Here is a 14865-nt window from a genome sequence, read left to right on the forward strand (position 1 = left end):
TGGCCTGGCAGAGATGACGCTATTTTGAAGGGTCCCTTTTGTCCGTTATTTTGGCCACTGAACGATGGGTCTCAAGAAACTAGAATTCCCTCAGGAATCCCCTGCTGAAAGAAGAGAAAGCCTGAAGTCTGGGACAATCAGAACAAAAAACAGATTTGATGGTTGTTAGATCACCTTAATGAAGAGACAGTGATGGGCGGGAGCGCACCTTGACCTAGGACTACTTCGTATGTGCATCTCTGGCCATCTATTAAACCTTAGGCTCGCTTCAGGACCCAATGATGGACTCAGGATGCCTGGACCTATCCATTCCTTCCCCAAATGTAACCACATTGAATACTTATCCTTTCTCTCCTTTTCATTCTTAATTTGGCTCTTTTTCTTTTTTGAAAAGATTTTTGTTTTTGTTATTTTATGTGTATTTGCATGTGTGTATGTCTGTGTGAGTGACACATATGTATGGGTGACCATGGAGGCCAGAAGAGAGTGTTGGATCCCACGGAGCTGGAGTTATATAAGGTTATGAGCCATTTGATAGGGGAGCTAGGAATGGACTGGACTCCTCCGCAAGAGCAGCAAGTGCTCCTGACTACTGAGTCTTTCTAGCCCCAGTCTGGCTGTTTTAATTGACTTATCAAGGACAGGTGATCAGATCTGATTTCTTGGGGCACAGATTGGAACCTTAATTTCCATAGCAAAAGCCTTTGTTATCCCCAATTAGGTATCTTTTTATATAAATATTCATTTTGAATACATAACCCATTTTGTTCAGACATAATCATTGAAAAGTAATCTTCAGGAATGATGCATAAATTTCAAAATAAAATATGTAAATGCTCATGCACACCTTCCCAAAATCCTACGCCTTATTAGGAGACAGTGAGGTCCAGTGTATAGACAGAGGGACTTTGGGTCAGGCACATCTGAAATTCAACTTCAGAGGAGTGTTGGCTAGTTGAGTCTCAAGTTTTTTTTCTCCTACCAAATAAGGATTAACTCCTATAATTATCAGATGGCACAGATTAGACAATATAGATTAGTTTTGACTCAATTTCCCCACATCTCTCAATGGTTTCCCTTCATATGGAAGGAATGCTACAGAGACATGCCTAGCCTCCCACTCATAGTCCGGTTACTCCTGTGTTAGTGGAGAAGAGGACAATGCTCCCCAGTGTTTCCTGCCTTTCAGTGCCAGGGAGAGTGTGCTTCCCTACTCTTTAACCATCAGTGCCCAGCAACTTAGAGTTCAACCCAGTGACTTGTCAACCCACACATTAGAGACTAATTCCTAACGACTCCTGCCGCCTCACTCCAAATGGGCAGACTAGGAAGGATACAGGGGTGCTGCAAACTTTACTAGCAAGAAAATGACCATGCAGCTCTGCTACTCTGACTTCATGCAAACTGCCAGGAGACAAGGCAGGAAGGTTCTCTCAGCATCTATAAAAGGACTGCAGAAGTCCAGCAGGTGACCTGATGATTTAGAAGCTCTAAAGACCGACTTAACCCAATTTAAAAACCTGCTAGATAACCTTAAAGTGCTCAACTCAAAGGTCTTCCACTGGGCCCCAACTAACAGAATCCCGAATCAACAAGTGCTAGACTCCCCTTACAGTAAAACTGCCAGATTTTAAATCCCAGCAACCCAAATCCTGGCTTACAAATGGAAGCCATCTTAGCTGGACCGTGGTGACTGACACGTTTAATCCTAGCGTTTGAGAGGCAGAGGCAGAGGCAGGCAGATCTCTGTGAGTTCGAGGCCAGCATGATTATAAGAGCTAGTTCCAGGACAGGCTTCAAAGCTATAGAGAAACCCTGTCTCAAAAAAACGAAAACAACAACAAAACCAAATGGAAGCATCTTTTGGTGGCAAGATACAGGCTTTTGGCTACACAGTAGTCATATGCTTTGGGCCCTTCTGAGTCATTCAGCCTCCAGACCTGATAGAATTGTTCTCACTTAGGGCCCTTCCTGAGGCAGATAGGAAACTTAATGTTTATGCAGATTTGGCCAATGTGTTCCATATGAACTACACCCTTACAACCTTCTAGAAAAATCTCCTCAGTCTTCATAGCCCTCCTATTAAATATGTCCCTGCGATTTTGGCTCTGCTAGAAGCCAGGGAGCTTCTGACTCAGGTGGCTACTATGCATTTTAAGTCCTGTAAGGAGGACTCTGACAGCAAAGGGGCTCAACAGGACACACAGGCAGCCTGGTTTCTACTCCCAAGTCTGCCATTCTGCCACACCTTTAAAGTCCTTCACGGTAGGGCTTTCCTCCAGACACATGCTACTGGATCCAGAGACTCATTAGGACAGATGATCAAGGCTGTTCCTGGGCGCCAGGTTAAGGACAGCCCAAAGAGGATTCTGTGTGTTTTGGGGATCACCTCACATTAAGCCAGAAACTGGGTCTATCCTAAAACCTTCCCATAAGATAAAAGGCCCCCTTCAGCTGTCTGCACTGGACCCTGTCAAGTTCTGCTACATCCCTGATTGCAGTCAGGTTACAATATCCGTCACGGTTGTAGGTTCATCTGTCCAGAGTCAGGGTTGCTCTACTCCCAGAAGTGCAAATAGCCTATTCCTGTCAACCTCTTGGCTATCTTTATCTCCTTAGCAGGCAAGACCGAGGTGAAACCCATCACTAAGTACCTCAGATCCCAGGGAAGTCATGATCTAGGTCATGACCATCGCTGTACGCCCTGACTACAGCAGCACTGGGCCCCTGTGCCGGGTGCAGAGCCGCTCATCCCACCACCACTATGTTCATGGTTACCTGTCTTCCCCAAACCACCTCACGGTGTCACTTCAAACCACTATGACCTTTGTTATTCTTCTACTCCTGAGCATACTACTTTGTTTCCGTTTTAGTTTTTCTGTTTCTTTGATATTTAATCTTCAGGTACAATTGGTATCATCCGGAGCACAGGCTATGAAGTTCTAGTTGATATTGTCCCAGAGCTGTCAATCATCACTAGCTACAATAAAACATGTCTCCAACCACCAATGACCTCTTGAACTCTAAGCAATGCCACAGTCAGCCTTCAGCCTCCTGCAGGAACTAGCCCTCTGCTTAGTCTCCTGCAGGAACTAGCCCTCTCCCCACTCCAGTCTGTGGCCCAAGCACTGTTCGACTCATGGCCCCTTCACCCTGTAACACATCAATGATGCCACTGTCCCTTCTCATCTCTGAAGCAGTGTCAGAAGAGAACTTGTCCCTTGTCAGTGACTCGATCTTGTTGGTTTACCAAGGGATGGATGTAGAGATGAGAAAGCCGAAAGTCGAGGGCTGAATGCATAGAGCAAAATCCTCTCTTGCTAACACTCAGTCCCTAGCAGCTTGGAGTGTGACCCAGAGAATTGTAATACCCTAGAATTGGAGCCTAGTGACTACAGGCACCTCTCCCTGATGGCCAGTCTCAGGAAGGACAATTGGTGCTGTAAGATGTACTCTCTAACAAGCCAGTCAGCTGCCCACCTCTTATTGTCCAACTCTAACTCGGCATAAGTAGAGCCAGAAGCCAGCTGACTTTTCTCCAGTGCTGGGAAAGGACCTCGTTTCTCCTCAGTGGAGTGATTTCCTCTCCGTCTCTCCCTTCATCCCACTTCTACCTCCCTTCTCCTCTCCCCATGTCTCCTTCCCCTCCCCCTCTCCTTCCTTCTCTCTCTGAGAATTTTCTCATTGTTTCTGTCTACACTGTCTATTCTTTATTAAAAATTTTTATATCAATTTTTTGTCTGGCAAATGTTTTACCCATGGATTTTGTTTGGGCTTATCATTCCAGACACAACACACCTAACTTGCTCATTTCCTGATATATTTAACTCTCCTTCCCTTTTGCTTGGTTCCTAGTAACAACCTCCTTCCACTCCCCCAAGACACACACACGACAACAGCATCGTGTGGGACACTGCGGAGCCCCTGTCCATGAGTCACTTCCCAGCCTCCTTTTCCCAAGGGAAAAGAGAGAAAAATGTCAAATGGAAAAGCAGAGACATAAACACAAAGAGGGAGAAAAGACGGGAATGAGACAAAGCAGTCAGAGAGAGGGAGAACACACACTAAGCCAGCCGTTCTCAACCTATGGGTTGTGACCATCGGAAAGCACATAGGTCTGATGGTCTTAGGAACTGAGGCATCACTCAGTAGTAAAATTACAGTTATGAGGTGGCAACAAAAATAAATTATGGTTGGTGATTTCTAAGAGCATCTGAAATAGGTGTTTTCCAATGGTCGTGACCCACAAGTTAAGAACCACTGCACTAAACAATACAGCAAGACAAGCGGAAGGACAAAGAATTAAATTGATTGGAACATAATGAGGAATGAAAATATTGAACCCGGAAGCTTCATCCCTATTGCCAGTTTTGATAGTGCTAGGAGGTGCAAGGCAATACAGAGGAAAACATCATCTTCAGTTGTACCCACCTGTGAACACTGAGAGCTACAACAATGACTGACCTGACACGACATGCCCATTGTCATAATAGTGGCATTTATTTTATGAGAGTAACAACCACTTTCTGACTGAATAAGTCCTATTCCACAAATTGAAACCCATACCCGGTACTGTTACTGAGACGAAAAACTTGTGACTAGACCAGTCACAAAGCCCAAAGAAAAGAAACCCTTATTACTTTGTTAAATGGCCATAAAATTAAACAGACTCCTAACAACTTACTGTTATACACATAGACAATATACCTCTCAACCCTCTTCGGAGAAGTTCCTTTTTGCAGGAAATGGCAGATATCCACAGAGACTTACAATTGGTCAAGGTGCAGAGACAAGAGAACAATGATTAATCCCAAATCAATATTTTCACCCCTTCCTTCCAAAGTTAAGGGATCATTATGAAGAATGAGCAGAAAGATTGTAAGAGTCAGAGGTGGAGGATGACTATCAGGAAGAGGTGTTTTCCAGGCACACCAGGGCAGCTGCACAAACGGACTCACAGCAGTAGAGACAGCATGCACAAACTGTGCAGAAACTCAGGCCAGATAAAATACCAGCATTGGGAGGGAGGTGGGAATGAAGTCCTTACTCCCAGCTGAGAGAGCAACTGATAGCGACTGAGAAAGGAGGGTCATTTTTCTTTAAGGGTGTGGCCCCTGATAAGCTGTTCACGTTCTAGTGGAAGGTCATACTCAGGAGTGTAGACAGCACAAGTTATTCTTGACAAGTTAATAAAAGAAAGAGCACATAGAGTTGGATAGAGAAGGGAAGGTGGGTCTGAGAGGAGTGGGAATGAAGGTGGAATATGGTCAGGTCGTATATAAAATTCTCAATAAACTAATACAATACAAAGGGAAAGGAGAGAAGTGTGTCCATTATGGGGCTAGCAAGAAACCTGGCACTAGAGAAATTTCCAGGAAGCCACAAGGATGACTCCAGCTAAGACTAAGCAATAGTGGTAGGGCACCCAAACTGGCCTTGCTCTGTAGTCAGATTGATGAATATTTTAAATGTCACCGTAGAACCTTCATCCAGTCCTGATAGAAGCAGAGGTAGAGACCTGCTGCAAAGCACTGGGCTGAGCTCCCAAAGTCCAGTTGAAGAGTGGGAGGAGTGAGAATATGACAAAGAGGTCAATACCATGTTGAGGACACCCATTGAAACAGTTTACCTGAGCTAATGGGAGCTCACCAACTCCAGCTGGACAGGGAAGGAACCAGCATAAGTTCAAACTAGTCCTTCTGAATGTGGGTGACAGTTATATGGCTAGGGCAGAGAGCAGGGCCACTGGCAGTGTGACCAGGATTTATCCTTACTCTTGTATTGGCTTTTTGGGAACCCATTCTCTGTGAATGGATACCTTGCTCAACCTAGATATAGTAGGGAGGGTCTTGGACCTTCCCCAGAACAATGTGCCTTACCCTCTCTGAGGAGTGGATGAGGCGTTGGGGGAGTAGGTGGAGGGGATGGAAGAAGGAGAGGGAGTGGGAACTGAGATTGGTATGTAAAATGAAAAAAGATGGTTTTCTTTGTTAAAAAATAATATAAAATAAATTATAAAAAAGGAAGAGTGGAAATAAAGAAAAGGTTAATACAGAGAGGCACACCAGGAGCAGACCCTAAAAATGTTCACCTGCAGACAAGGAAAAAGAAACTAGATGAGAATTCCATCATGGAAGGAGCCAGGGAGGCTGGGCATGCTTGCCTTGCTGTATGAAACAGAACTGAGGAGTTGGCTCCTCCTGAAGCTCTAGGAAAAAGAGGTTAAACCGAGTTCTCTCTTTCTTCCTGCTCTTGGAAACTGGACTCTGCACGTCAGTCACATCCAAACTATTGGCCTTCTGCCCAGGCAGGAGGGCAGGTGGGCAGACTGAGACCCTGATGGACATATGGGGGGGCACAGAGGACTATGGGGTACAGATGACTGTGCAACCCAGTGAAAGATCCAGGACAACAGAGACTCTGTAGACTCTAGAGGGAGAAACCGAGCGAGAGAGCCAAATCTGTGCCCGCTCTCCCTCTCAATGGCCACCAAGTACAGAGCCCTGTGATGTGAATGTTGAGAAACCCAGAGAATGCTTGTCTCTGGTGACAAGGTCAGAGACAAGATCAGCTCCATTCACTGATCTTGATCCTGTGGTTTGGGATGTGCTGATGAGGTCATTGTCTACGATGATCTTGGATGCATAGGAGGAACCCAGAGGTTCAGAGTGAGGGTGCAGGGCATTTGCTGCAGACTAGCTGTGTGATTATAGGGCTGGGCACTTGGGCTCCTCCTCCCATCCTTCCCTCTCAGGTGTGCTAGCTGAGATCATGAATCGCTGCCCCACCTTGCCCCTCCTCCAGACAGATAGTTTATAGTTGGTTACTCTGGCAGCCATCTGTAATAAGGCCAACTATTCATTCTTGAGGCCTGACCATTCCAAGTGTGTCCCGGGGGGGGGGGGGTAGTTTTACTTGTTCCTTTTTAAGGCTCCCCTGTGAGGCCAAACTCATGGCAAGTGACCTGGAGGACCAAACATCCTCCCAGGTTTGTTTGAGGAAATTTGTGTTCATCCGTAGATAAGAGACCTGGCAAATATGATCACTGTACCCTCAGCTTCAGGTCAGGGTGTGGTGATGCATACCCTTGATTCTAGCGCTTGGGAGGCAGAGGCAAGCGACTCTCTAAGTTCAAGGCCAGTCTGGTCTCCACATCCAGTCGCGAGACAGCCAAGCATCGGCAGTGAAGCAAACAATGAAAATCAGAAAGCTGGTGAAGCTGTAATTGAACAAGGGGGCTAATTTTCAGCCCCAGCAAGCATCAAAACTTGGCAGCTTTGGCCACATGGTTCTGGCTTCAGAGTCAAAGGCAAAAGAAAGGGATTACGGAACTTTCCTCTGTGGCTAAGGAAAAGCCGCCGAGGCCAGGTGTGTGGCAGAGGTGTCCCTGAATGGAGGCCCAGAGAGGCTGTGGTGTGAAGCTGTGAAGGTGATGCCTAGATTGCTTTGGAGACCCCAAGATGTTGGCATTGCTAGAGTCATGGGATCCCTGCTGAGGAAATCTGCTAACAGCCCAAGAGAAAGAAGTGTGTTGTGGTCAACAAAACTGAAAGACGTTGGAGATCTTAAGAGCACTTTGACATCAGACATGGAGATGCAGAGTTTGGAGTTTGTCCAGCTAGTTTTTTACCTTGTTTTGGTCCAGTATTTCCTCATTAGCCCTCTTTCCTCCCTCTTGGAACAGTAAAGTATATCCTGTGCCATTATATGTTGGAAGTATGTAATCTTAATTTTCATTTTGATTTTACAGGAGATTATAGTTAAGAGAGTGTGTTAATCTCAGAAGATACTTTGAACTTTAGACTTTTAAATAAGTTTGAGACTGTTATAAACTATGGGGCCTTTTGAAGTTGGATTGAATGCAGTTTTTCATTATGATATGGCTATAAGCCTCTGGGGGCCAGGAAGTAGAATGTGGTGATTTGAAAGAAAATGGGCCCCAAAGGGAGTGACACTATTAGGAGGTGTGGCTTTGTTGAAGAAGATATGACCTTGTTGGAGGAAGTGTGTCACTGTGGGGGTTGGCTTTGAGGTCTCTTATGCTCAAATTACACCCAGTAACACAGTTCACTTCCTGTTGCCTCTGTAAGATATAGAACTCTCAGCTCCTTCTCTAGCACCACGTCTGCCTGCATACCACCATTTTTCCCACTGTGATGATATATAATGCACTAAACCTCTGAAACTGTAAACCCCTGAAATTAAATGTTTTTCTTTATAAAAGATTCTGTGGTCATGGCGACTCTTCACAATAATTAAAGCCCTAACTAGGACAGTACAGAACACCAGTCTAATAAAGTAAAATGATACTTCAGCCATACTACAGCACATTCTACCCGAACACTGAAAACACCTCCATTGAAAGATGACTTAAATGCTCGCTTCAGCAGCACATATGCTAAAATTGGAACGATATAGAGAAGATTAGCATGGGCCCTGTGCAAGGATGACACACAAATTTGTATGTTCCATATGTTTTTAACATATAAAGGCAGACCAAGCAGAATTACACCTGACTTCTCAATGGAAACAATGAAAGTACGAAGGTCCTGGTCAAGCATTATACAGACACTAAGAGACCATGAATGCCAGCCCAGACTACTATACTCAGCAAAATTTTCAATCACCTTAGACAGACAACAAGATATTCCATGGCAGAACCAGATTCAACCAATACCTAGCCACAAACACAGCTCTACACAAAGTACTAAAAAGAAAGCTCCAACCCAAGGATGTTGACTACATTCACAAAAACACAGACAATAGGTGATCTTACAGCAGCAAATCCCAAAGAAGGGAAAAGCATACAAATTAACATTACCAACAACAAAAACTAAATTAATGGGAGATAGCAATCACTGGTCATTAATAGCCCTTAATATAAATTGACTCAACACACCTAAAAAGACACAGGATAACATATTGATTGCATACGAAAACAGAATCTATACTTCTGCTGCATACAAGAAACACACATCAACCACAAAGACAGACGTAGTCTCAGAGTAAAGGGTTGGGAAAATTTTTTTCAATCATCTGGGCCTAAGAAGCAAGCAGGTGTAGCTATCCTAATATCTAACAAAATAGGCTTCAAACTAAAATCAATCAAAAGAGACAAAGTAGGACATTTCATATTAGTCACAGGAAAAAAATCCATCAAGAGGAAATCTATGCCCCAAATACAAATATATATGCCTCATACATAAATGAAAAAGAAAGCATATTCAATAAATAGTACTGGCATAACTGGATACAACATTTAGAAGAATGAAAATAGATCCATATCTATTGCCGTGCACAAAACTCAAGTCCAAATGGGTCAAAGACCTTAACATAAAGTCAGCCACACTGACTCTCATAGAAGAAATGGGAAGTACACTTGAATGCATTGACACAGGAGACCACTTCCTAAATATAACCCCAGTAGCACAGACACTGAGAGAATTAATTAATAAATCAGACCTCTTGAAACTGAGAAGCTTCTGTAAAGCAAAAGACATGGCCAACAAGACAAAAAGGCAGCCTACAGAATGGGAAAAGATCTTCATCAACCCCACATCATACAGATATCTGATCTCCAAAATATACAAAGAACTCAAGAAATTGGTTATCAAAAGAACAAATAATCCAATAAAAATGGGGTGCAGACCTTGAAGCCCGAGCTTCAAGAAAAAGTGCCCGCAGAGAAGATGTGTGTGCAGTGCTTCCTGCATTGGAGTCCTTGCACTTTTGGCATTACCTGCTTATGTTCTAAGGAATACAGTCTGGTTTCTTCTGGAAGGGAAGACAGTATGTTTAAGTTTCCAGAGTCTACTGATGAGCCATTGCCATATACAGGAGGATATGATGCTAATGGAGGAAGATGGATTAACATTCAAGGGAAAAAGGCTTCCAGGTTTAATTTTGTGCTTAGTAAATAAAGAACAAAAGGCAAACTTAAATAAGCAATTATGACAGATTTAACAAAAATGGGGTAAGGATAAAAGAGAGAAATAAATGCCTGTAATGTCTTGAGATTGGTTTTGGGGAAGGTTTGAAAAGGACTTAGAAATATGGAGAAGGAGGAAAGAAGAAGGTTTTTTTTTTTTTTGCATAGATTTCAGAAATATACAAAGACTGTAGACTGTGTGACTGTTAACCACAACTGTTTGCCCTTAGCTCAAAATGTCATGAACTCATAGACTAGATAATGATTTATATCTAAACTAATGACAAACCGTGTCTAGCATGACCAACCACAACATCTGTCTGATGAAAATCTATTTTCATGTATCTGATATAAAATTCTAATAATAATCTGTACTACATGAAAAAACAATACATACTGTTAAGCAGTCTTTTTTTGTATAAAGGATGAGCCTCCTTCCTAATAAAGATGCACTCAGATGCAATTCATTTGAGTTTTGTTTCTGTCATTTGCTGACTCCTTATCCACCTATTCCTGAGACCCTGTCCTGTCAGCCCCAGTGCTCCAGTTGAACTGGTCTGCCACACTTAAGGAAATGTTCAACATTCTTAGCCATCAGAGAAATGCAAATCAAAACAATTCTGAGATTCCATCTTACACCTGTAAGAATGGCCAAGATCGAAAACACTGATGACAACTTATGCTGGAGAGGTTGTGAGGTAAAGGGAATGCTCCTCCATTGCTGGTGGGAGTGCAAACTGCTACAGCTGCTTTGGATATCAGTATGGTGATTTCTCAGAAAATTAGACCCAGAAATACCATTTTTGGGTATACACTCTAAGGATGCTCAGTCATACTACAAGGACATGTGCTCAGCTATGTTCACATCAGGATTATTTGTCATAGCCAGAACCTGGAAACAACCTAAATGCCTCATGACTGAAGAATGGATAAGGAAAATGTGGTACATTTACACAATGGAGTACTACACAGCAGAAAAAAATAACATCTTGAATTTCGTGGGCAAATGGATGGATCTAGAAAACATCGAATTGAGAGAAGGTAACCCAGACTCAGAAAGACAAATATCACATGTACTCACTCATAAGTTGCTTCTAGACATAAAGCAAAGAAAAACCAGCCTACAATTTATAATCCCAGAGAACCTAGACAACTAAGAAGACCCTAAGAGAGAGGCATATATGGATCTAATCTACATGGGAAGTAGAAAAAGACAAGATCTCCTGAGTAAATTGGGAGTATGAGGACCAGGGAAGAGGGTAGAAGGGGAAGAGAGAGGAAAGGAGTGGAGCAGAAAAAAATATGTATCTCAATAAAAATAATTTTTTAAAACAAATAAAGACTCAAATAAATAAAAATACCCTCAAACATCAATTTAACACCAGATATAAAGGTTCTAATGCATAAACAAAATATCCTTAAAAACGAGGACAACATATATTCTTGAGAAAACAATTCTATAAGTATGGCCTCCAGTGAGAGGGACTTAGAGAAAATTTCAGACAAAGAATTCAAATTAATGATTATAACATGTTCCAAGATCCCAAAGAGGAAATGAATATATTCAAAGAGAGATTTCAAATTCTGAAAGCCACAGCTGCATGATACCCAGAAATATTTGTTATAATTGAAGGCAAAACAAAACTTTAGAGGAGAAATTCAGGCTAAGTGGATTCATGACTACCAAGTCAGTTCTAAAAAAGAATTAAGGAATACTTCGGACTTCAGAGAAGAATAAACATATTTAATGATGTGTTTTAGCATTTCAAGATGCTACAGGAAAAAAGACTAAACAATGCTGGAATAGTTTAAGCAAATGTTAATGAAGAAAATATCACAAAATCAACAGAATGGCAGGAATTAACATACATCTTTTAATAACAACTGAATATTAGTGGTCTCAATTTCCCAATAAAAATGAACAAAATCACATATTGGATTAGAAATCAAGTAGTCTCCTTTTATTGCCTCTAAGAAACATAGCACATCATCAAAGACAGACATCACCTTAGGGTAAAAGAATATAAAAAGATATTCCAAACAAGCAGAATGACAAGACAGTCAAAAATTGCTGTTCTAATACCTAATTTTTAAAAAACAGACTTCAAACAAAAACTCATCAGAAGAGATTAACAGGGTCTTTTAACACTAACCAATGGAGTAATTTATCAAGAGGATGTTACAATTCTAAATGCAGGGCTCACCAAGCACAAATGTACCCAATTTTCTAAAAACAAGTATTACTAGACATAGTGATATTTTGTTTCTGATCTAACAAATAATGCTTGCCTGAAGTTCAAAGTGCAGAGTTAAGCCACTAGTTAGCCATAAAAGTCAGGCAGTGGTGGCACACACCTTTAATCCCAGCACTTGGGAGACAGAGGCAGATGAATTTCTGTGAGTTCAAGGCTGCCCTGTGCTATATGATATTGACTCTGTGTAAAAGAAACAGAGTTCACACAAAGGTGATCCCAACACTTGACATCATTGCATCTAATCCTAGCACTAGGGAGGTGGAGATGGGAGTGCTATGGCTGGGTGGTGAGAGGGACATCAGGTGGGAGGAGACAGGAGTTCAGAGCATTCAGTCTGAGCAGTCAGTCAGTCTGAGGTTTTACCAACACAGCATTTAGTCTGAGGATTTATAGGGACAGGATCACCTCTAAGGAATCAGTAGAAGAAAGAAGTACTGACTGGCTGCTCTTATCTTCTGATCTTTCAGCATTATTTCCTATATCTGACTCTGGGTTTTTATGACTAAGACCAATGAGAATTCTTGCCACATCTGGCATCCAGCTTTAGGTCACAAATTCATGGGGAAAAAAAAGCCTCTTGCTTGTGGCTTTGCAGTCACTGGCATAGGCCAGAGCTACACGCAACAAGCGTCACTGCCCCCACTGGCTGGGTTTTCCTTTCTTCTCTCCTGGTGGATTTTCCCCTGGACCCTCTTCTTTGGCTGCTGCCAAACTAGGTAGCTGTCATGAAAACCTCTCAGACTTCTACTGTTCTATGTAGCAGCAGTCAGCCTCACATCTTCATTGCTATTGTCAGCAGACTTGGTGAAACAACTGGGAATTCTTAAAGGGGGAAATTAGTTTTTAAAAAAAGAGGTTTTTTTCCCCACATTAAAAATAGGAAACATAATTATGTTAGAGAAAGATAGGTCTTTGTATGATTATGCAATGCATGATTTAAAATTGGAGCAATTAAGTCAATTAAATGAAGGGATAATCAACTTAACTGGCGTTGACATAATGATAATTATCATCTTGATAATTCTTGGCTTATCTCTGAAAAACTTGGTTGATATGAGTGCCAAAATTCAGGCCTTAGAAAAAGTTATTAAAACAGATCATAGAAAATTTCAAATCCAGAGAGAGGAATTTAAAGAACCAAATTCAGCATTGCATTGTAAGATTAGAGAGAAACTGCTTAAGGTTTCCAAACAACCAATCTTAATATATCCAGTTACTTTACAGGAACTGGTAAATGACAGATATCTCCAAGGCTAGTTAAGTGTTCACTGGACTCTTGTGAAAATGTTAGATTTAAGGATATTCAAGCAAGCAATAATCTCATACGACATGCATTCACCTTTTGTGAATTAAATGTTAAAAGCATGGTCAACTTAAAACAGAATTATCTCTCAAGACTGGAGAGATTTGGTTATAGCAGCCTTGATTGAAGTCTGGTCCACAATTACAAGGGAGGACCTGGTGGAAATATGAGACTAAGACCATTAAGCAATAAAACAGGGCTAGAAGTATGAAAATCTCCCAAGACTAATTTCTTGGAGAGGGAGATTATGCTAATATAGAAATGAAATCTCTATATGATGACCATACCCTGACTTTATGATGTGCAACACCTTTGAATGCTTGGGACGGAATTGAAAAAGTAGGAAAGAAAATTGAGTCATTTACTAAAGTCATAAAGGGCATAAAAGAAACCTTCACTTATTTCTTACAAAGGTTGACTTCAGTGATAAATAGAATGATGCTAGATTAAGAGGCTAGACAAATAATAATTGAATCTGTGGCTTTTAAAAATGCTAATTCTCAATGCAAAAGGATAATTAGGCTGTTAAAGGCAAGAACAGAACTCTTGGAGGAGTGGACCTGAGATACAGTCAATATTGAATCTTATAACCATGATGATAGTTGAATAGGAGAGGTGATTTCCAGAGGTTTGAAGAAAAATTGTTTCCATTGCTGTACACAAGGTCACATAAAAAGGAATGGTAAACAGGGTGTTCCTAGAGACAATGTTTTTCAAAGCATAATCCAAACAGAATCCCTTCCAGATTACGCAGAAGGTGTGGAAAGGGCAGGCATTGGACTAATAAATGTAGATCAACAAGGAACAGTCAAGATAACCCTTTGATATTGGGAAACACCTTGAGGAGCCTCTTGCAGGCCCCCATGCCAAATTAAAAAATTCTCTGAACTAAAAAGATCCCATTATACGTATAATACTATTGCAATAATACTATTGCAGAAGTCATAAGACCTTTAAAGAAGTAATAACACTATGTCTTGAGTTATTGCATAATATAGAAAATATAGAAAAGGAAGAAATGCTTACAAGTTTGTTTTTAAGTGTGTGCGTGTGCGTGTGCGTGTGTGTGTGTGTGTGTGTGTTTAGGGATGTGCACATGAGTTCAGGTGTCTGAAAAGACCCAAAGAGTCGGATCCACCTAGAGCTTGAGTTGCAGGCAGTTGTGAGCCACCTGATGCAGATGCTGGGACTTGAACTAGGGTCCTTTGCAACAATAGTGCATGCTCTTAACTTCTGAGCCATCTTTCCCATCCCAACTCTTTATGAAGTCAGTATTGTGCTGATACCAAAGTAGATAAGCTCACAACAACAATAACAACAACAAAGAAAAGAAATTCAAGATCAATATTCCTAATGAAATAGACGCAAAAATTTTCAAT

At 41.6% G+C, this 14865-nt stretch overlaps 1 non-coding gene across 1 annotated transcript; it reads left to right on the plus strand.

Moving 5' to 3' along the window:
- The first annotated feature begins 8374 nt into the window (after nucleotides 1-8374).
- On the plus strand, nucleotides 8375-8478 carry LOC125407508 (U6 spliceosomal RNA). The gene has a single exon (XR_007234233.2). It is a non-coding gene; the product is annotated as a U6 spliceosomal RNA (small nuclear RNA).
- Nucleotides 8479-14865: the final 6387 nt, after the last annotated feature.

Source organism: Myodes glareolus, chromosome 19 (assembly GCF_982192425.1).
Source record: "Myodes glareolus chromosome 19, mMyoGla1.1, whole genome shotgun sequence".
Taxonomy (NCBI): Eukaryota; Metazoa; Chordata; class Mammalia; order Rodentia; family Cricetidae; genus Myodes; species Myodes glareolus.